At 36.5% G+C, this 22,403-nt stretch overlaps 1 protein-coding gene across 8 annotated transcripts in view; it reads right to left on the bottom strand.

Annotated features, from left to right (window-relative positions):
• Positions 1 to 20,893, bottom strand: part of LOC121324203 (teneurin-2) — a 460,344-nt gene extending 439,451 nt beyond the window's left edge. For 4 of the 8 annotated variants that reach the window (XM_041265803.1, XM_041265804.1, XM_041265807.1 and 1 more), the window contains exon 1: positions 20,810 to 20,893. The gene's annotated coding sequence lies outside the window, so the exon portion shown is untranslated. The remainder of the gene's footprint in view (positions 1 to 20,809) is intronic. The other 4 variants (XM_041265805.1, XM_041265806.1, XM_041265809.1 and 1 more) reach the window with 2 other exon arrangements.
• Positions 20,894 to 22,403: the final 1,510 nt, after the last annotated feature.

Below are 22,403 nucleotides of genomic sequence, written 5' to 3'. Positions count from 1 at the left end.
ACATGCAATAAAACCATGGATAACAACATTCTAATTGAAATAACGTTTGGTCACAGCAGATCCTACACAAATAATAAAAAAAAAGTCTCAAATAAACCATAGAAAATGCAGCATGTAAAAGTGTATGACACAGACACTTACAGCATAAATTTACAAGTAAAAACTAACTTGCGCTTATTATTCAGCACAGCTGGAGTCACTGGCAGATGAGCCCGCTTTGTCCTGCCGCGGAGTCGTCAGTCAGGGGATTGTGCACAATACTAATTAAGTGTTTTCCTCTTGCGCCCCATTTTCAAATCAAACTAGTAACTGTCACTGTATACCTAGCAAAAGCCTACCTACACCTACACGCTGGCGAATGAAAGTGCACAGTCAGTACAGGTCTTGATGATTGACAGTCACTTAAACGAACGAGAGCACTCTGGCGCTGCTTCAGTCAATGAGATCTGTCAGAACTGGGTGAAATGCTAGTGACAGTAAAACTATACTAACAGATCACAGAGATGATTGACAGCAACCCCTAGCCATTCAGAGTGGACAGAAAGTATGAAAACTAAATAAACTGCAGATCATTTCTAAATTGTTATTTCTGGTATGAAAATAAATAGCGAGTGGTTTTACTGATGTTTATCCTATATAAATTTATTTCAGTCAAACTCTTTTTTGGGAATTCAACGTTTAACAAGTTTACCGATTAATATTGAAAAGTAGCAAGCCTATATACAAGTAAGAACTTGGTAGAAAGTTTTTCAGTACTTTATTAAAAGCTGTTCAAAGTTCCATATTTCAACCACAATGAATGTGTGTGTTTCAGTTTCAAGCCTTTGAGCACTGCTAACAATTTCTAATTTCAGCATTGCTAAGCCGATTTCGACATTTTGTACAGGATCCTTTAGTATCTTATAATCAAGAAGGTAGCTGTAGAGCTCTGATCTTTATTAAAATCTTTTTACTAGTATCTCATTATATATAGTTTATAAAAATAAAAATAAAAAATCCAGTGTTATCTTATCTGTCAAAGTTAACGACTGATGGTTTGGGATTTTAAAAATCCTTTAGGACAAATATATATATAAAAAAATACCCGTCCACCATGTTGTTCTCCTGTGTCCAGGGGTGTAAAGGGAGTTAATGCGTCATGTGCCGGGTGCTCAACTAAGAAAGATAGACTGGTTTCATCTAAATCGTATCAATATGTAATGGTTACAATTATTTCCTTATGTATGCATTAAAAACATACCAGCTGGTATTATATTTCCTCCATAACTATATATTTAACCTTTTAGTGCCTAACGCTTTCACAGAGCAACACAGATTGTTTAACAATATTAAGAACTGATTAATTTTCAATTTGTCTACGACAAACAAAATGTACAATGCAAAATGTGCTGCTTCTTTACGGCACATCAAGTTATATTTCCCATAAAGGACAATATGAATAATGAGATACTGTAGCCTAATTCTATTTTTAAAGTAACGTGTCTATGTTTACTTTTTAAAAAGTACTTACTGTAGTTGCCCAGCTGTTTATGTTTATGTCATGAAACAAACCAGTGACGTTATGAGGAGGGCTTTAGAGAGAAGAAATATCTGTATTACAGTCCACTCAAACCTCACCAATTGCAATGGGACTCATTAATGTTCATTAAAATAAACACTTTAGCACCTCCTTGGGTCAGCATCCTCAATACTATTGTTTCTTTTAAAGGTTGCTGCTTGCACGTCAGTTGTTTGCTCGCATTTAAGTTTGCTCGCAATTAAGATTGCACTCCAGACATACAGCATGTTAAGCGCTGTGTATAGTATCACTTGTTTTTAGGATGCTTGTTTGAATTTGTGTAATTGGTTAGGACTGCTGCTTTCTTTTCAGGATTCCTTTGAAAAGGAAATCTGCAAATCAAGAGGTTTAAAGAAATAAACCCCATCTTGATTTCTACTCATTTGATCTCAATAGAGGGCGCTCCACATACTACTGTTAAAATAATAAACACACAAGAAAAACAACATCTGTATGTTAGCGCATTAATTATTCAAACGCTTCCAGTATTTAGATGTGCCACTGCTTGGATCGACTGACTAGACTTCAAAATAATTATGTTCCTTTAACAGACTACAGATGACATGAGGAAGAAAAGCACTTAGAAATATCTAGCCTACTGTGGTCTTAAAATGTCTTTTTGGAATTGATATTGTACTTGCAGATAGAAAATTAATATCTATTTCGTAATTCCATGAAGGAATTAGATGTAATGTAGGATTTAATGCTCAAATACACTGATGTTTTTAATCCAGCAATCACTCCTATATATGTTCCATGGACAGTGAAGCTGGATTATAATGTTCTTTAGAATCGGTAAACAAGGCAACCCCAACCCTGCCTGCACACGCCACCCCAGAGCTTTCACAAGAAGTTATCAGCTTCATATTTTATTTTTCTGAAGGGCATAAGGCTCTTAAAATTATGAAGATAGCTCACCTTGTAATGAGGTCTGAATTCTGCTCACAGAAAATTCACTATCTTGGCTGGGGACACACAGGGACATCTGAATTGGCCTTGATCTGGGCTAGTTTACCACTGCTGGTAAGGCACCCGATAAGTCTAGGCAGAAACTGCCCAGGCTAGGCCCTCGTCTCCATGGTTCAGCAGCATGACAACATCTGCTTCAATTCAGCAGGTGAAAAGGGCCGATTGACTTGACAGCAGGACAAGGCTGCCAGATTATCTTCAGTCCTTCTGATCCATAAGTAGGTTCCAATGATAAGGTGACTTACAAATTGGAAATTTAAAATGTAGTTGAAAAATCTGGGATAAAAATGCATCTAAAAAACAAACAATAAAACGCCCCATCCTGCCTGCATCCAGCTCACTCAATTTCCATTCATGTTCAATTGTGTCTAATCTTGCTTCTTGTTTCAAAGCCAGGAAACCCTGCTTAATTTCAACTTGCTTGCAAATTTTGACCCTCGGCAGCCTAAATGAGGCCACTGATCTTTAGTGAGACAGAATTCAAATTGGGAGTTTAAAATTGGAAAAAAAGGGAGAAAAACTAAAGAAATACCAAGAATAAAATTATAAACCACAACCAATGAGGGGAGAGTGGGCATTATCATTGAGCAGATGTCTTTAGTCTTAGAATGCTGAAACACTCACTGTTACAGTGGTTTTAAGATTGAGACAGAATAATCTGAAAAATAAAGCCAGTAAAAAAAAAATCAAAATAATAAATCAGTTCACAACAGTACAAATATTAGTTATATAAAACGCAGCAGGCTTTGTCCAGAAATGTAAAGCCTGCTGAGTCGCCACCCCCCACCCCCCCCACACACAAATTCAAATACCAAATACCAATCTGAGCACTAAAAGGATTTACATGACCTTATTTCACAGAACTGTGACTCCAAAACTCCATTATTATCTTGTTCTATTGCACTGCACAGAACGTCTCTTACATGAGTGAATGCAACATGCAACAGTAACTCAAATGAAAACCAAAAAAAAAAAAAAAAAGGATCTTCCTAAACCCATGTCTAAAGAATTTCCATGTTAAAACAAGTTAGCCATTGACTGCAGCAGGCAAATTCGAGAGTTGTATTGAGTAGCACCCTTATAACCTTATGATCCAATTATGTTTAAATAGGGTTCTAAACCCTGGTTGCATCTGACTTTACACCAAAAGTATTCCAGTTATTACAAATTTATTGGTGATACAGTATTTGACTCAATTAGAAACTTGCTTTCCAGCTGCTTTTAGTTTTGGACTGTGCCTGTATTTACCATTCTACCAAATTTCACATTGTTTTGTGACATTTACTCAATTGATTGACAGCCTAGTAGGTTCACTGTTGGCAGTGGCTTCATTAGCCATTGCTGTAAAACACGTATGGCACAGTTCTGGAGAACATATTGCATTTCCACAAAAACAAAGGCTGTAATCATTGAAGAATGGTCACGTATCTCCGAATGATTTAAACACCTGAAATCAGTGCCGCCCTGCTGTGTAGTAAGCATTAAGGCAATAACTCAAAGTCTACGGTCTCTCTACAGAAGAAACAAGTATTTTGCCACATCTGAACTTGATCTAGGTAATCACACAATACAGCTGTGTACCTAGAATGCATCTAAAATCTTTGAGCCATGAAGTCTGACCAAATGGCATCCATAAGAGAGCAGAAGGGTGTCATTAGATTCTGCCCAAAGAGTTTCCATAACACTAACAATATGAAGATGCCAGCTGAAATGGTTGATGACATATTAGCAGTGATAAGTGTGGAGGTGTAGAGGGACTGAGGGATCACAAACTGAATGCAGTATGTTTTTCATCAAAACACATTATGTCCCATTCTAAAAGCTATTAGCAGATTCCAGATTGGTCTTCACACTCAGGTCAAAATCATTAAGTGCTAGATGATAGCATATCATCAAGAGCGCACTTAGTTCCATGTTTCTAATAATGGAAGCATTAAAGTCATTTACCATGTAACTGATACTGTACTTTTTATTTATTAATGCATGTCGGATAAATTACTCTGCCATTTGAATGTAATATTTCACACAAACAACAACTGCTGTCCATATATAAAATCTCTTTGTAAACACAAAAGCATTACAGCATGCTGACCAATGGAGTAAATGATGCTGAGGATAGCATAAAACAAAGTAATTACCTTTTTTTTTCTCAAGGGAACTATGTTTGCTATGTCAACTATGTCAACTGTTAACAATAAGCTTACTTAAAACTTTACAGGTGGACTTATTAAAGGTAACCACATTGGTATTTTAAAGCATATATAACTTCAAATATCACGCTAATTTGTGTGTGTGTGTGTGTGTGTGTGTGTGTGTGTGTGTGTGTGTGTGTGTGTGTGTGTGTGTTTGTGTGTTATTGAGTTATAATCAGTTTTCCCTTGATCCTTTACCTGGATTTGAGCTTGCTTTGAACTTCTCCAGAATATCCTTAGCGCTTGGGCAGAACAGGCTTCCGCACTTCATTCAAAGTTTTGTTCATAAATGGGGAAGGTTGTTTAGTGATGGCAACACGTTTACTACTGTATGGGAGAATGTAAAACACAAACTCCAAGGTTTGTAAAACAGACACTAAATATAATTGTGTTTTAAGTTAAGGTAAGAGAATCTCCGTGGGCACCACCATTGAATGAAAAGGAGCTCATAACCTCAAATATACTGTTCGATTCTGTCCGTTTTGAAATGTAGAATGTTTTGGGTCATTACCTCAACCCTTCCTAAGTTGGTTTTCAGCCAAGCAGAAGAGGATGAAATGCCCAAATAAACAGTAGCATAAGAGTATGGGAAGAAAATATAATAGGCACATTCAGTTTCTCTCGAGTGTAAAGGCAACTTCTTGTTAGGTATAGCAAACAATAAAGCACTAAAAAATAAATAAAAAAAAAAACCTGCATATGTGTACAGTGCTTTGTCTTTTCAAAATCTGTTTTGAATAAAATGTGTTTGAAACTCTTGTTAGAACCTTTAACAACTCTATGAAATAATAAATACAAAATACAAAATTATTTACATAATATACCTGTATCTGGAAAATGAAATATAATAATAGAAATGTATTTAAATTGTGCTTTTCATGCCAAAGCATTCAAGGATGTTTTTGAATTAAAATGTAAAAGATCACTGATGAGATAATGGTTCCAATGATGAAAAGACACACAAATAAATATTCCTGAATCTAGACTTTAAAAGGTCCTATTTTCCTGGCTTTCATATTATCAACCGGGATTGAATTCCATAGGCAGGGACATAGCAGATTAAAGTCCTTGCCCCAGATGATTTTAGCAAGCTTTTTGGAATCACCGGTAGATCAGCACTGTGATCTCAGTGAATGTCTGGGAAGATAAGGAATCAGCATGAAGATAAGAAGTTCCAAAACCATGAAGGACATTGAAGGTCATAAGCATTGCATTACAACTCAGTAACAAAACACACAGGAAGCCAGTGCAGAGCCCTGGAGTGACATATGTTGGAATCACAGAGTATGAGTAGCAGTCATGCAGCAGCATTCTGAACCAACTGAAGTCTATTTAATTTTACATCTGGAAGGCTAGCTAACAAGGAATTACCACAATCTGAGGAATAATAATTACAAACAGTGCTAAATTCTGTGCTCTAATCTCAGTAATTCTGTACTGGTTCCAAATATATGAGTCCCCCAACACACACAGTTTTTGAAGCTTATTTGTGGTTCTTACTGTACAGTCTTCCTCATAGAAGTCAGAATAACGTGATCGTTTGCCCATGGACAGTGAAACCTGCTTAATAGCCCTTCAGTGTTTTGATCGATACAGATTAAAATTAAAACGGAACCACCTCCAATAGGTTTAAATAATTGCTCTACCAGACAAAGGATAAAGAAACAAATGAAGTTTGAACAGTTTATGTTTGTTTGAGTTTCATTAATGGCAGTTACAACTGTTGTGCAGTTTTTTGTTTTAGTAAAGTTACTCTGTTGATAGAAGGAAAAAAATCACTTTAGGAAATAAAGAGGCAAGATAGGACAGTTTATAGCACTAAAAGTTGTTTTGGTGAACTCTGATGCCCTGGGAAATAAAGGCAATTTTTAAAAGTATTTGAATATTACTGTAAGATTCAGTTGTCTATGTACAATGAAGTAGAAAGTAGAAAACGTTTTTGTTCACTGAGTTACAAGAGAGAAGGAAGAAAATTTGTGTACCTGCAGCAAAATCTGCCTTTTACACATGTAAACAAACTAGTAAGCTAACAATGTCTCTTTTCTGATAAAGTATAGTGGGCAACACTACACTAGGAGAAAAATAACCAGCAACCAATAATAGTAAGTCAGTTAAACTGAGGGATGATAGCCTGGCCATGTGGGGTTAGCCTAGGAGTTGCTCCAAGACAGAGATGGGGCAGGTGGTGGGAGCACTTGGCAGATTTATAATATACAGCTAATGAAGAAAGTGCCGGGTGTTGGGGGTTGTTCCTCCTCCACAACTTTGAAAACGTCATGCTTTGTTATAAAAGTGATTATGATTGCAGGACATTGGAGCTTTAAACAATGGACCAAACATTTAAGCAGCAGCAGATGGACCCAGTTCAATTATACAGTACTGGATACGGAGCTCTCCCGCAAATCGGCTGATGAATACATGACAGTTTCATGAAAAAGACTAAATCTAAGTAAAGGTGCAAAAATCTATGTGCAATAAAACTAGTCATGCTGACCCATCCCCCTAAAAACAAAAACAAAAAAAACAGACCTGATTTCAGGCATGACTTTGAAGTAAAAAGACATTATTTATAATGTAATCCAGTTTCTTGTATAGAAAATGCATTTAAAGAGCCTTGCCTTAAGGGCAATGCAGGCAGAATCCCCATGTTTGATGTTATGTGACTCAATATGAGGCCATTTATTTTCAAGGCAATTAGCATTTCTACATCTGGGGGACAAATCATACCTATAAAATACTTACTGGCTCTACAGATGCATGGCTGTAAACGTCAACAATATACCAAGCTTTTCACGTCGTTACTATGAGAGGTGCGTATCATTTCCAAGAAGTAAAAGATCAGCTACCTTGTGTAATTTACATTTCCGATATTAAAGTGTTTTTCTTTTTTTTTCTCCTTCATTTCACAGAAAATGACCCCTATGATGAAACTTGGGAAAGGGACAGCCATTGCCTAGAATACTATACAGTAGGCTTATGTAAATGGACCGAAATGCCTGTAATCCATTGCTACCTATAGCTAAGACCTCATCACCCGGCCACCATCACTTCAAAAATAAAATAAAAAAATTATTCAAATATTCTAGATTTGAACAGAATATTAGTGCAAACTGGAGTCTACGAAACCAGCTGTTGTAAATTAATTATCCAACCAATTAGATTTTTTTGGGTGAAACATTTAAAAATGTAAGTCACACAAAGAGAGAGAGAGACAGACAGACAGACAGACAGACAGACAGTACACCGCCATACAGCAAATTCCTCATAATTTTAAATGCTGTTAATAATCACAATAATAGCTGGCGGATCTATAGAATATGCTGACTTCATGCTCTATTGGGGCTTGCTGTTACATTACAGAATGTACTATACCTACTAATATTGCTTCATATACAAAACACTGTATTTAATGTGGTTAAAAGTCAGTATATTATGTGCTATCTGGCATATTTTACCAACTAATGGACTGAGCAATTGTGTCATTAGTTCTTTACATAAAGCTTGAGAATGGCCAATATGGTGAAATCATATTAGGAGAGGTATGATAGGTTACAGTACAAAAAAGACTGAATGCACTGGCGGGTAATCCAACTAACCGTAATTTTTAGGGATGGTTGTATTGAGCAGCAACAACAGTGAAGTATTGATCAGTCACAAAGTGCAGAATGAAAGCCACAGGATGTGGTACTGATGCAATGCAACCAACAGGCAGTTGATAAAAGGAAGAGATTCGTTATTATTTCTTCCATAGCTTGAAACACACGATCTCGAAGTCTACAGAAACTAAACAGAATTTAAAAGTGTTTGACAAAAAAAAAATGCCTTCACGAAGACAAAACAATAAAATGTTTGTAACTTATTTTTCACTAGCTTGCTGAGCTGTAAGTTAAAAAAAAAGGATTAACTCACAAACCATTGCTAAACTGTATTTACTTCCTTGGTTTTGAGGACCACAACAAAGCATACCCAGGGGAATGCTAGATTAAATCAAAAGGTTTGTAAACATGAAGTAAAGTGGATATGTAAAATATCAGCATTACTCAAGATGTAACAATGCTTCAGTGAAAGGGATTATTTTACTTCATAACACCAGTAATTGAACTTAATTAAGAAAACCAATGAATATGTCTGTGTCCCAAAAAATAGCACAGGATGTCAATATGACAGTAATATTAGGTCAGAGGTCAATGCCATGGACACCAATACATTTAAGGTTTATAAAATATGACGTCACTCCCTCAAATGGTTTCTGAGACATGAGCTTTGTAAAATAACTGTTTCTAAAGGGTTATTTTTTTCTTGTACGATCAAACTTGACAGAGAATAACAAAGTACAATTGTGTAGAGTATGAAGCCAATCTCTCGGTGCCAGATCTTTATCATGTATCAGTAGCTAGCTCATGTACTATGTGTACCTGTGCTAGCTATGGCAGGCGCACAGAAAACAACACTGTGGTTTAGCACTTGACTGCAATGCCTGACAGATTGTAAGGGCGCCATGTGTTAGTAAAGCACTCAGCGCACATAATGACACACAGAGTAATGGAATGGATGGCCCTCAGAATAATTTCCAATGCCGGAGCTAAGCTTTATATCCAGCTTGTGCCACAGTTTATACTCTGCATCTGTTCAGTAAACACAGCTTTGTTTTTGTTTTTTGTTTTTGTTTTTGTTTTGTTGCAACCGAGGCAGGAATAAACCAGAAACCAAAAGCATTTTTAAATGTTTATTCACAGGAGACCAACACAAAAAGATATTGCTGCTGGTGCACTTGAAAATATCAGCTTGTAACGAAATAGGCTCAACCACGAGCATCTATTGTCTTTGTCAGGTCTGTAAATTTCAAATACAATTTATATGTTTGAAAAGTGAAAGAAGGAGTGGTTGTATTCTCTCCCTAAATAACAAGAACTGGTTACTCATTCAAAAACAATTAAAGTGATCTACTCTAGCCCTACATACTGTATTGTTGTCAAAGTTTTTTTTTTTTAATTCCGTTGCAATTCGAACTTTACTTTCAGAAATAAAATTCTACGGTTTGTCACAAAGACTGTGTGGTATATCATAAAAAGGGCTACCCGACTCAAACATCCCCTACAAGAAAAGCTATGTTGTGTAAAGAAGGTATGATATGGCTACAGAACAGATAATGCAATGTATGCCTGTCATAGGCATTACTCTACCACTCATAGGTAAATGGCCTTTGCCTCACTCAAAAGATGCATTATCCAGTATCTGGCTAATTAATATATTTTTTATAGGACTTAAAATGACTTATTCTTGAAAGGTGCTATTACACCGTAAACATTCAGTGATAGCATACATAGTGTACTCAGTGGTTTTGAGTGAGTTATTAGTCTTATGCTTTAGGTTTCTCATGAGGTTCGTAAAATGTATTTATCACATTGCTAGAACTCAGTTTTGAGGATGTAGCCAATACTCATTAGAGATGTGTGGTAAATACAGCTTTTGCTTCTCATAAACATGTGTGAGTGGGATGGTGACAAGGTGTAGGGTGTAGGCAGTCACTCTCCATTGGTGACTGCATTGAATATTGGAGAAAGCTGTGCTAATTTAAAATATAAAAAGGTCAGAAAAGCAATTTAAAATTCCTGCATTTCCTCAGTTTAGAAAAACAACAGTGTTTATATATATATATATATATATATATATATATATATATATATATATATATATATATATATATATATATTATATACATTACATGCCAGAAGAACATATTCGACCAAAAATTGTTCAAATCACTGCATTTCCAAATATGTAAATCACTTATATTAGATGAAAACGTCATCTGTAATTGTACTTTAAGCATTTTCTAAACAGACTTAATTTCACTAATATATGTCAACTGTCAGATACTTGAGCTGCTTGCGTCTCTGTGTAACTCAAAGTGCTAGACTAGACCCTGGAACATCTAGTATTCTCCTGCTGTTTCAATGCGTATGGCTCCAGCTGTGACCACAAAGAACTGACAGCCAGACCCAGGTGACCTGGGAGGATGCTACTCCTAAGCTCCTATCACATGCAAAGCAATGCTGTCACTGTATTATAACAGATGTTCCTCAAAGTAATCAAATACAAATTAATTTGTATGTTTATGGAAAGCAAAGCCAGTCTGGAATTAGAGTACATCTACAAATCAGGATGTGTAATACTTCCCAATAAATTCTCAATAATAATAACTGTACATCACTATGTATCAGCATTGTTACAATAGATGCAAATCTCCAGCCTCAATAATGCCTGTCAGACAAGGTATTATCAGAACCTACAGATGGCCCTTGGCAGTGTAATTAGGGATGCAGACTGTCACATATCAGAAAAGCTACATTTAATTAGATGCACTAATTTGCAGGGACACTAATGCTTTATGAATTCACCCCCAGCAGGGATCCCCAATAACTCATCTAGAAGAAAGAAAGATGTTTGGAGTCAAGTGGGGGTGGGTGGAATCCAGCTCCCGCCAAGTTGCTGGTCTTGGCTAGAGACCCATAGGGTTGCATTAGCCTTGGAATTACCAGGTTACACACTTGCTTCAGCTTTCAGTTGCTTAGTAATATCCACTTTTTAGGTTTGGCTGACAAAAACATAATTTGCTGTTCGGTGGGTTGCCAAAGGTCATCAAAAAATGGTTGTGCTGCTTTGTTTAATTGGCAAAAGAAAACTTGTGGAGTTTTGATCTCCCAGCATTAGATTCAAGTGCTAAGAGGCACAGAGAGAGTTTGGTGTGGAAGGCTCAGGAACATTGCAAGTCATTCTGGAAACAATACTCTGTGCACAAGCTTTTTGCAATGTGCACATTAAGGGGAGCAAAATAAAATGGCATGTGCTGTCAGAATAATACAGACTGAAAAATGTACAGGATGGATTTGGAATCCTAACCAATGCTCTGTTGGTTGGTGTTTTGGGGAGTGGTTTGTAATAACAATCTGCAATTTTGTGTGTGAAGTTCCACCACCATTACGAAGGTGTATATTGTCAGAATTATTTTAGTATATTATTGTCCTTTAGGATGTGCCTCCAAGATGTGAAGAATTGTATTGTCCAGATGCCAAACAGATGTCTTACCTATTTTGGTGATATGCTTAGTGGCACATCAACTTTTAATAAAATCATAATTCGCACACTTTAAAATTATATAAAAATGTGAATTTTAATATATTTTATATATCTCCATTATATCATATATATATTATATATAATACTATATTATATTATATATATATATATATATATATATACGCATACCCCTATGCAAATCAAAGGATTGCCTGCTATGAATAAGATACTGATTCATTAAACATTCATTATTGGCTCAAAGCAGTTCTCAGGTTCAGTCAAACAATTTAATGATTGGCAGATTCAATAAATGGATTTATAGCAGTAATTTGTTTATTAATTAGAATCTAAAATTAATTCATAGTAGTATTCAGTGGTTTAACATGCATACGTATATTTAAAAGTCACACAGTTATCTTTAGTATAACACAATTAGACAGGTCTTCAGATAATGTCTTTTGAGGATCAAGTCCAGTACACTTGCATTAACAGTGCAATCCTTTGGTTGTCGCATATAGCTTGCTTTATCCAAAGGAAAGTCCAAATGAAGCAAGTGCAAGACTAAAGGCTGGTGTTGAAACACAGGGCCTCTAGTTCAGAAGTAGACAAAAAAGCAAAGATGAAAGAGACAGATGAAGATCATGTTCTTCACGCTGCACTTCTTAAACAACTTTGTAGATGCGTGTCATTGGAATCTTTCAGTTAAAAGTTTATGAGCCCAAGTTTAGAGAAGTGATCGCTCCTCATTTCCATGTCTCTGACCTTGCTAATAAACTGTGATTTTGACTATCACAGGCCCCCAAGAGGACACATTCTGTAGGTTCCAGGGTCTACCACGTGTAACAAGTGACACATATTGGTTAAATAGCCTCCTGGACTTCAATGAGTCTGTATAAGGACATAAAACCCTTACTTTACTCCTCATAACAGAATGTACACTCTGGGAAGAGTGGCATGTCAGCCTAAAAGGTTCTTTCCTAAAGACAGATACTGTTCATGCTTTACTGACTGAAATCACAGTATGAAACACACATTCAAGTAAAATACAGCATTCTTCCATCACAATGCTTTTTTTTTTTTTTTTTTTTTTTTTAAATAAATCCAACAAGTCATTTGCATGTTAAGAGTTAAAGCAAATCGTATGTGTGCAGGAAGCTGATAACTATCTATACAAACAGATCTCATGCCACACAACCCCTTGAAGTACAGAACATTCCCTAACTCTGTATTTGCATAGGTACATTGTGAATTGAGCTTAAAGATACATGTATTTTACTAAATGTAAATCTACTAAATGGGTTTTTATGACAGAGAGAGGAGGAATCCGAGCTGCAAATCTCCTTCCCAACCAGAAAGGGAGCTGTGAAAGAGGGTAGTATGCTTTCCCCTAGATGGGCGACTCTACGGTAGGTGGCAACCGGAAGTCGTCATCTTGGGGAGGGCGTGTAGCTACCAGGTTACTAAATAACTCCATTTTGGTCAGCTACGAGGTATGCAGTGATTGGATAGACTGTAGCACCAGGCTGATCACATGGAGGCGTTTGGTAGTACAAAGGGGAACGCAGTTAAGTGAGTATGGCCCCTTACCCTGAAAGGTAGCAACAAGCTGGAGCACTGTTGTTTTTGTTTTGTTTTGTTTTGCTGTAGACGAGGATTAGGAGATGGACACTTGCTGCCATGGAAACAGCACAAACCCCTGAGCAACACCCTCACTGCACAGCACGGACACACCCACCATGATCCTCGGGTTGGACAGCACAGTTTCACGCATGGAGAATTGTTATTGTGGGGCTGTGCATTTATTGTTCTGGGCCTGTAACCCACAGTGTTATCTTCCCCCTTACCATTGCTGGTATAGGGGTGGACTATATTATTTTTTTATCAAACACAGACGTTTTGGGTGTAACTACTGTGTGGACGTTGGTTATATCACCCACACGACATCCTGTCACAGTTTTATATGACGAACATTATGAAACAAGCAACGTGTTCAGCCAGTCAGAGTAAGATTACAGGGTCATTCCACATCAACTCAACCAGAAAAGTGGCATTTTGTTGCCCAAGTTTAAGCCAAAATAACTCAAGTGGGGGGTTACAAAAATTCAGCACCTCTGATCAGGGTCACTTTTTCAATTTAGGTTGACCTTTGCAAGGTCATAGATTGAGGGGGAAATAATAATAATTTTTTTTTTTAAAAAAACAATGATAAGGGCTTCCGAGAGGCACATCCGGTAAAGGCACTCTGCATGGGGTGCAGGATGCACTCTATAGCGTGGAGATCGCTGGTTCGAATCTAGGCTTTTCCACTGTCATCCACAGACGGGAGCTCCCAGGGGCTGCGCACAACTGGCCGAGCGCCGCCCAGGTGGGGAGGGCTTAGCACCAGCTACCCCCCGTAGACTGGCCGGGCTCCTGCGGGCCTGCCTGTAAGTTGCCCAAAGGTATGTAGTACTCCAACGCTGTAGCTCTGAGGTGGCTGCATAGCAGGCCTGCAGAGTGAATAGAAGCGGACGGCTGACGGCATACATTTCGGAGGAAGAGTGTGTCCGTCAGCACGGGGGTGGCAGCGGTGAGCCAGGTTGAAATAAAAAAAAATAATAATAATAATTGGGCGATTCCTAATAAAAAAGAAATACATAAATATATAAATAAATAAATAACATTTCTGAACTCAGCGGGCCCCTAAAACCCCCAAGTAAAATTTTCTAGTACAGTCTGTGAAAGGCAATGGCTCTGGTTGAGTTGGTATGGAATGACCCTACAATAACAAACCGACATTGACTACTCATCTCATTTTCCAATTGAGAATGTGTTGCCAGAGCAACTTGTCAATCACTTGCACCAGACCATTTGAGTTGTCAATTTGAGCTACCAGTCCTTTATCTAATACATCATTCCAGTGCCACTCAATTTCACTTTTAAAAAGTATAGATCTCACAAATAAATTGCCACCTCATATTAAACTACTTTGAAGTTTAGGTACCAAAATACGACAGTGTCTTATTGTTGTATTACTAGTTTTCATTATCCACAATAATCACAAAGCAACGACTGGTAACACTGAAAGCCTAAAAGATAATTGCAAGTAGAGTTAATAGAATGTTTTTACAGTCCAGATTTGTTCCTATTAACTGCACTATAAAGCCACATTCAATATTAAGGCAGTTGTACAAAATGTATCAAGCCACTGTTAAATTACCACTGTCAAAACTGTGTGTGTGTGTGTGTGTGTGTGTATGTGTATATATATATATATATATATATATATATAATGATATTATGTAATATATATTATAAAAGATAATATATATATTTATATATATATATATTATATTTATATATATATATATATATATATATATAGATATCTTAATCGTAATTATATATATATATATATATATATATATATAAAATATATACTATATTATATATATATATATATATATATATATATATATATAGTATCTATTATCTAAAAAATCAGTAATATATATATTATATAGATATATATATGCTAATATATATATATATATATATATATATATATATATATATATATATATATATATATATATATATATATATATATATATATATATATATATATATATATATACCCAAAGATAACACAACTTGAGTGTTACAGAATACAACAACACAGCCAAAGCATTGCAAGACCAGCCAAGCTGAAGCCACTTTAGGACACATTGTACTGCCCCACCAATCCTATTACAACTGTCAAAGTCTGCCCCCACCCATCTACCCCACATCAAAGCTAAATCCAATTTTCAATCTTTTTCCACCCCCAGGCAGCCATATGAGTTTAACAGCCTGCATCATACACAGACCTAATGGACTAGATCTATCCTTTTAACAGATTCACTGAATGTTCCTTGATAAACAAAGCAACATCCACAGAACTAAGAAAACACAGAAACAGCATTTAACATCCCACAAACCATCATTCACATGTACAGCAGCTCTCTAAACAGATTCCAGTCCAGCACATTTGTACATATGGGTGTCTGTATAACGATGAAGTCAGTCATGAATAACGTTGGCATCCTGCATAAAATAAGGATTCTTTATTCTGAACATTTTCAGCATGGTTTACCTATACATGATTGCCTGAATGTAATGCATGTTCATTTTGTGAGACTCGCTGTGTAAACAGCTTGTCCAATCTTGTTTTTTAACCTTAATGTCGGTGATGCTTTCATGGTTCATTTCACTAACATACTGCAAGATCATTTTTTAAACAACTTTCAAAATCTTAAGTGTTACAGAACACCCTGCGATGTTTACAAGAAACACATTCACTCTGACTTATCTCTACTATATTTTTTAACATAATCCCCATTTTTTTGATATTTTAACAATTAAAAAGCTCGGTTGGAATGAAAAGCAGAAGACACAGGGGTCCCTGAGGGCCGGGTTTGAGAAGCAATGATGTAAATAGCATACCTGGGAATGAGGTAGTACAGGTAACCCTAAAAGCCTACAAAACTGAATACATATTCAGTGCTTTTAAACAGGCAATGGACCTCATTCGCAAAACTTAATTGGATGGATGTTAACCTAAATATAATCCCTTGATTTTATCCCAGATTTTGTTGTATTACAAAAACATAATTTTGAAAAACAAGGATTCCTTTACCATGCATAAGTAGCAACAGAAGAACACCTCATTGACTAACCGGGAGTGGCAAGCAGGATTAAAAAAAAAAAACAAAGATGAGGTCACTGCAGCTATGGTAAACTTAAACTGGACATGTAATGAAGTTGCCCTGAATGCCATGCCGTGCTTATAAAACCACTACCCAAGCAAAACCATTAGAGTACTACAGCACAGCAAGCCAGAGGTTGCTATGTATCATCAGTGAGTATCGGTTCATACAATGTTATCACTGTGGTAGCATTAGACCAGTGGTGTATACCGCTGTAGCTGTCCCTGTGCTACAACCGAATTGACATTCTATATCAATAAGCAAGTAAACAAAATACCTCACTCAATGGTCATTAAATAAAATGTAAACTTAACTGTTTATGAATTAACTATTGGATGAATGAAATGATCCTCTACAATTGAAATGCAATGTACAAAGATATTGCAGATTTCCTTAAAAAGCAATTATCTGGAATCAACCTCACAGTTTAATGTGCATCCTTTATTGATTTGAAGAAAGTTAGAATTACCTTTCATCCCTGCTGCCATATATTGCTCAGCACTCTAACATTTGCTAATTTCTATGTATGAATACCAACAATAACAAACTTGCACACTTGATTTTATAAAGAAGCTGGCACAGTGTGAATTCAGAAACAAATTAAAAAAGTACAAGAAATGCTTGTACTTAAGGCGCTGAATACCCTTCGGTTGATTAAGGACTGATTAACCCATATAAGCCTTTGGGTAATAAGGGGAGAGTTTCCCGGCATGTAAGGACTTGATTTCAATTTCAATTGTCCCTTAGGATTTATTGAAAACCATTAAGTACTTTTATTTTTTTCTAACAAGAATGAACACAAACAGAATATGCCTGAAAATGAAACATAATCTCACAGATATTTATTTTTATGCTTTTTCTCAGTATAGAAAACCCAAAATATCATCAAAAGCCTCTCATTCCCATTTTTTTTTAACTGAGTTATTGCTTTATTTTGCACGACACAGAAGTCCTTAATTTTAGTAGACACATTTTACAGCTACCTAACAAACAGCTGTCCCTAGTCTTATATCTAGATCACCCAAAAAACAACAGGGCTCTGTTTTTTTCTGTATGTTATTTCCCCAATATACCCAAATAAACTGACCAAATCCTGCTGTTATTAAAAACAATCAAGAATCACCCAGACTAGCTTCTACAATGAAACACTTTGTTTTTGGGAGTGTCATAGAAAGGCTGTTAACAGGACACATGCAGCATCACATAGCAGTTTCAGAGATGAGACAAAACTGCTGATTCCCCACCCCCTCCAGCCTGCCTCCAAAGCTCAAGTTGAATTTGATCTCCCTGGGCCTTGCAGTCTGAAATTGTTGCCAGCACAAATTAATCATGGCAGGCCAGGACTGGAGCAACTGCGCAATAAATAGTGAAATTTGACCCGCATTGTCATAGGAAAGCGTTGGAAGTCCCAAACACAGGGAAGCTGATCCAAATCAGGGCTGAAAGATTACTGCTCCTAACAGACAAACCACTGGGTATCTAATGTATTACTACTCATGCCATATGAAGACATATCATATCACATCACAGTCACCACTACACTTCCAGCAAAACTACAGGCTGCATCAAGTATATGAGGGGATTTTCAGACTGGGTACAATCTGAGACGAGTCCTGGTTTTTATACTATTGAGGAAGGCAGTTGTCTCCAAATCCCATTAAAATGTGTGGCAGGGGCCCTTAAATGTAGTAGTGAGTGCTGCTGCAGACTAGAAAAATATTATTTTTAGTAGGACCCACACTGTTTAACCCCCTTCAAGACACAATTTATACCTAATAGCTAACTGCGACGGTCTTATACCTGGATCTTGTAATACAGGGGGCCAGTTGTCTCGTACGCCCTTCACGTGTCCTCTAGTTATAACAATTATATGAAAAGTGTTTAGACTTCTTCCTCTTCTTCCACTCATTTCAGACTACCTCAACAGTGCACAAACTGTACAGGACAGTAACAGACAGATCTCAGGGTGAACCCCTGAAACTTTCAGGAAGATGTCATTGCAAACTAGTAAGACAACAATTAAACAAGCTGGAAACACCATTTAGAAGCAGCATACGTTTTCAAAGTCTGCAGTCCACTAATCATCCAAACATTGATGATCCATTCTAATACATTCAAATTTAATTTGCTTGAAGTATATTTTTAATTATTCTTAATGCAAACGCCCAGGATTTTGTAGCACATTGCTGTCCTCAGTAGATGTCCATAGAATGGTACATTTTCTTGAAATTGTAGAACAATGCCAGGAGCAGCTGTTTTACATGGGACCTAGTCCCAGGCTACTGAGCTATCCTTTTTATGAATATTTAAATAGGGGCCTTCTAAATCTGCTACAAACTGATTAAATGAATAACTCCCAACTGATAACCAATTTATGACCTTGGGTGAGACCTGTTGCTATACTAGTAAGTGAAATGAGTTCCAAGTAAAATTAGTAGAGCAGATTTTTCAAGCTTCTGCCACTTGATCATGTAAATCAGTGGGTCTCAACCACGGTTCTCAGGAGCCCCTCTGTCTTCTGGTTTTCATTCCAACTAAACCCTAACTGAACTAACAATTAGCTTAATTAGGCATTTTTAATTTTTCTCACTACCCAAGAAGTTGCATATTTCAAGTTACTTATAACACTGTATAGTTAAGTTGAAATCTCCAACTGTTCATTCTTTCAGTAATAAAATGCTCAGTTAATGACCTTTCTGCATTTTTAATTTGTCTAAATAAGAGTCGATGTGGAACATACTGCAAGGTGTTCTGTCGTGTGGTCATGTGTCAGATCACTCCGACATAGAATCGGCCCTTTTTGAACATGCTTAGGTGGCACAACATAGTTCTGTACTCAGTTTAGTATGTAGGCTAAAACAATGGCAAATGGTTTCAGTTATTTAAACTGCGTAAATGACAAAGGAACATTATATTTGCTGTCCTTGATAACTACAAATAAGCTATCAAACAATGTCTGACAGCAAACATTGGACCCCCTTAAGATTGTGCATCTTACATGGTGAATGGCTTTGTTCATTACACTGTATCTAACACTGCACATATACTGCATTTACAATTACAGATCATATCAGATTACGTATTGTAGAGTGATATCTATTTAACCACAAGCAACGTCCTTTTCCTCTGTAAACTACATGCAATTAAAACCAAAAAAAAAAACTGAGAAAGCAGGTAAAAATCTGGTGACCATTTGTGTTACGTATAGCATTAAAAAAGTGGAGCAAAGTTAATCAAGCAGTGTCAATGGATCCTGTTCGCGCTTGTAATTGCAAGCAGACAATGTGTTACAACACGCTCCGCCCCCCCGCCACCCCCGAAATAGCCTGTACAGTATATCTACCCCCTGTAAAAGCGTCAACATCAGAAAGCATGTTCTATTAAGAGCAATGTGAACGCAATGCAATATAATGCTAACAAGAGATAATAAGCTGGTGTGGTTTTCTATTTAGTATTGATTTTTTACGTCTTTCTTTATTTACAAAAACAAGTTGCTACTGATCACTATGAAACTGTTCATATTGGGGGAATAAAATGGCAATACCTCCCCCCCGTACAGTTGCCGTAGTCCTATTTAAATGCCTAAGAAGGGCTTCGTCAACTCCACCCGTTAATAGTCGTAGTAGTTGTGGTAGTATACTATATCCAAGGTAGGTGTCACATAGTTCAAATGAAAAGAACAGATATATATATATATATATATATATATATATATATATATATATATATATATATATAACGTGAAATGCGCGAGTTGAAAGCTTTCAGTAAATAAATAGCCTGGCGAATCTGTGATTCCTTCATTTTCATTCATTAATAGAATAACAGAATCTGTGATTCCTTCATTTTCATTCACAGTGACAACCTCCTTTGAAGTTCATTGTCATTGCATCTTCGATTCGAGAAATCTTGCATTAGAACGCATGCCACTTGAAATCTGTTATTTCAAGACATACCTGAACACGCACAAACGTTCGACATGCATTTCTACTGCTTACTCACGAAACACACACAAATTATAACAACAAAACGCAAATGTCTCTGCAGTACACTCCATTATATCGTTCTATTGCACAGTCCAGGGAATTCCTTAAACTCCTGGACTGCATGGGTGATAGATGTTGCACTTCTTAATAGGATAGCAAGCAAGGCACTCAAATAATAATAATAATAATAATAATAATTAATAATAAATAAATAAATAAATAAATAAATAAATAAGCAAAGCCTGAATGGAACCATTTAAAATGCACGGCAATACACAAACAAGTAAACAGACTTACCAGTATGAAGCAGCGTCCTTTACAGCATTATCTGTTCCCCGGGGAAACTTTTTTTTTTTTTTCCTGCTTCCCCTGCAACGTTCCTTTTTCAGGTAAAATAATTCCTTCACTTTGAAGCTGCTGCTGCCGTCTAGCAAAACATGGACAACAAAAATAAAAACCAAAGGTTTAAAAAAAAAAAAAAAAAACAAACAAACAAAAAACAAAACAGAAATACGACTTAGTTGTCCTCTTTTGCAATGCTTACACTAAGCACGTTGAAAACACCAAAACAGTAGCTCGGTCTGACTGGGATCGCTAATCCAAGGTATAGAACTGGGAGCTCTCCCAAGCACCGCCGATTGGAAACTACCATTCAAATCGAGGGAGGGATTATCTACATCAGACGCACGTTTCAGGTAAAAATGCAACCCTTACACAATGCTCATGGTTCACTAAGAACATTATAATAATAATAATAATAATAATAATAATAATAATAATAATAATAATAATAATAATAATAATAATAAAATCCCGATTTTGAAAAAGGGAGGGTTCTGTTATGAGTACGAGCTGGTTTTCTATTAATGCTGAGCACCTTTCAGAGACGGTGCCAAAGCACCTTGTTGTATGCTTTGCATTTGGACGCGCTCAATTGCTGTACAGTACTGAGGAGCAGCAGGTACAACAGAAAACAGATTGAAGTTGTTCAGCTACACACAATTGGTTCTGTATTATCTCAAAAATACAGGAACCAAGGGTACAGAAAATGTTTCCCACCGAATGAATGCAACCTGCTGCAGTAAATTAACAGGCAAACTAAGAATAATTTCTGTATTCATGTATTTGTTTAAATACTGATGCACCCACACATACTGCTATTAAAATAGACAGTCCTACTTTATCCATGTACAATACATGCATTATAAAACAAGTTGTGTAAAGTAATGTGATGGACTTGGCAACCTCCTCAGGACTGACATACACATGCCTGTTAATTAATTAATTAGCACTGAGGCAGGTGCTGGCAATTACAGGCTGCCAATTTAGACTTTAAAAGAGAACCTGCATTGAACAAATGGAGCCTGGATTGGGTATTTGAGCATCAGAGAGTATTAGTCTGTGAGAGGACTGACTGACTGACTGACTGACTGACTGAGAGTCATAACTGAAGGGAAGTGCTGTCTTTTAAACTGCAGTACTATTGTCTTCCATACTGTATAGGTGTTTTACCGGTTTAACGACACTGTGTAAACCTTAAATTATGTTATAATGCTAAACCTGTGTGTAGAGCTGTAAGGGACAGACACAACACTTCAACCTTTAGTAAGGGTTTATCTTTGTACATTTGAGTTTGCTGTGTATTTTAAATATTGTAATTTCACTAGTTTATTGTAAGTTCTCACTTTATTTGAATTTTAAGTGCATGTTGTATGATTTGTGGTTATATTACTTTATTTACACTGGTAAAGGTTTGTAGTGGGTGTGTCTGTTCCCTTTTTCTTATCCAGCACACTGGGAGGGTGATATTAAACTTCAATTGACTAGTTAATGTGCCTGTGTGGTTTTTAGACTGCCAATTGCCTGTTTTAATTCTGCATTAATAAACTGT

The sequence above is a fragment of the Polyodon spathula genome, chromosome 12 (genome assembly GCF_017654505.1).
Source record: "Polyodon spathula isolate WHYD16114869_AA chromosome 12, ASM1765450v1, whole genome shotgun sequence".
Taxonomy (NCBI): domain Eukaryota; kingdom Metazoa; phylum Chordata; class Actinopteri; order Acipenseriformes; family Polyodontidae; genus Polyodon; species Polyodon spathula.
Note: the sequence above shows the minus strand (reverse complement) of the source record. Positions and strands in the feature narration are given on the sequence as shown.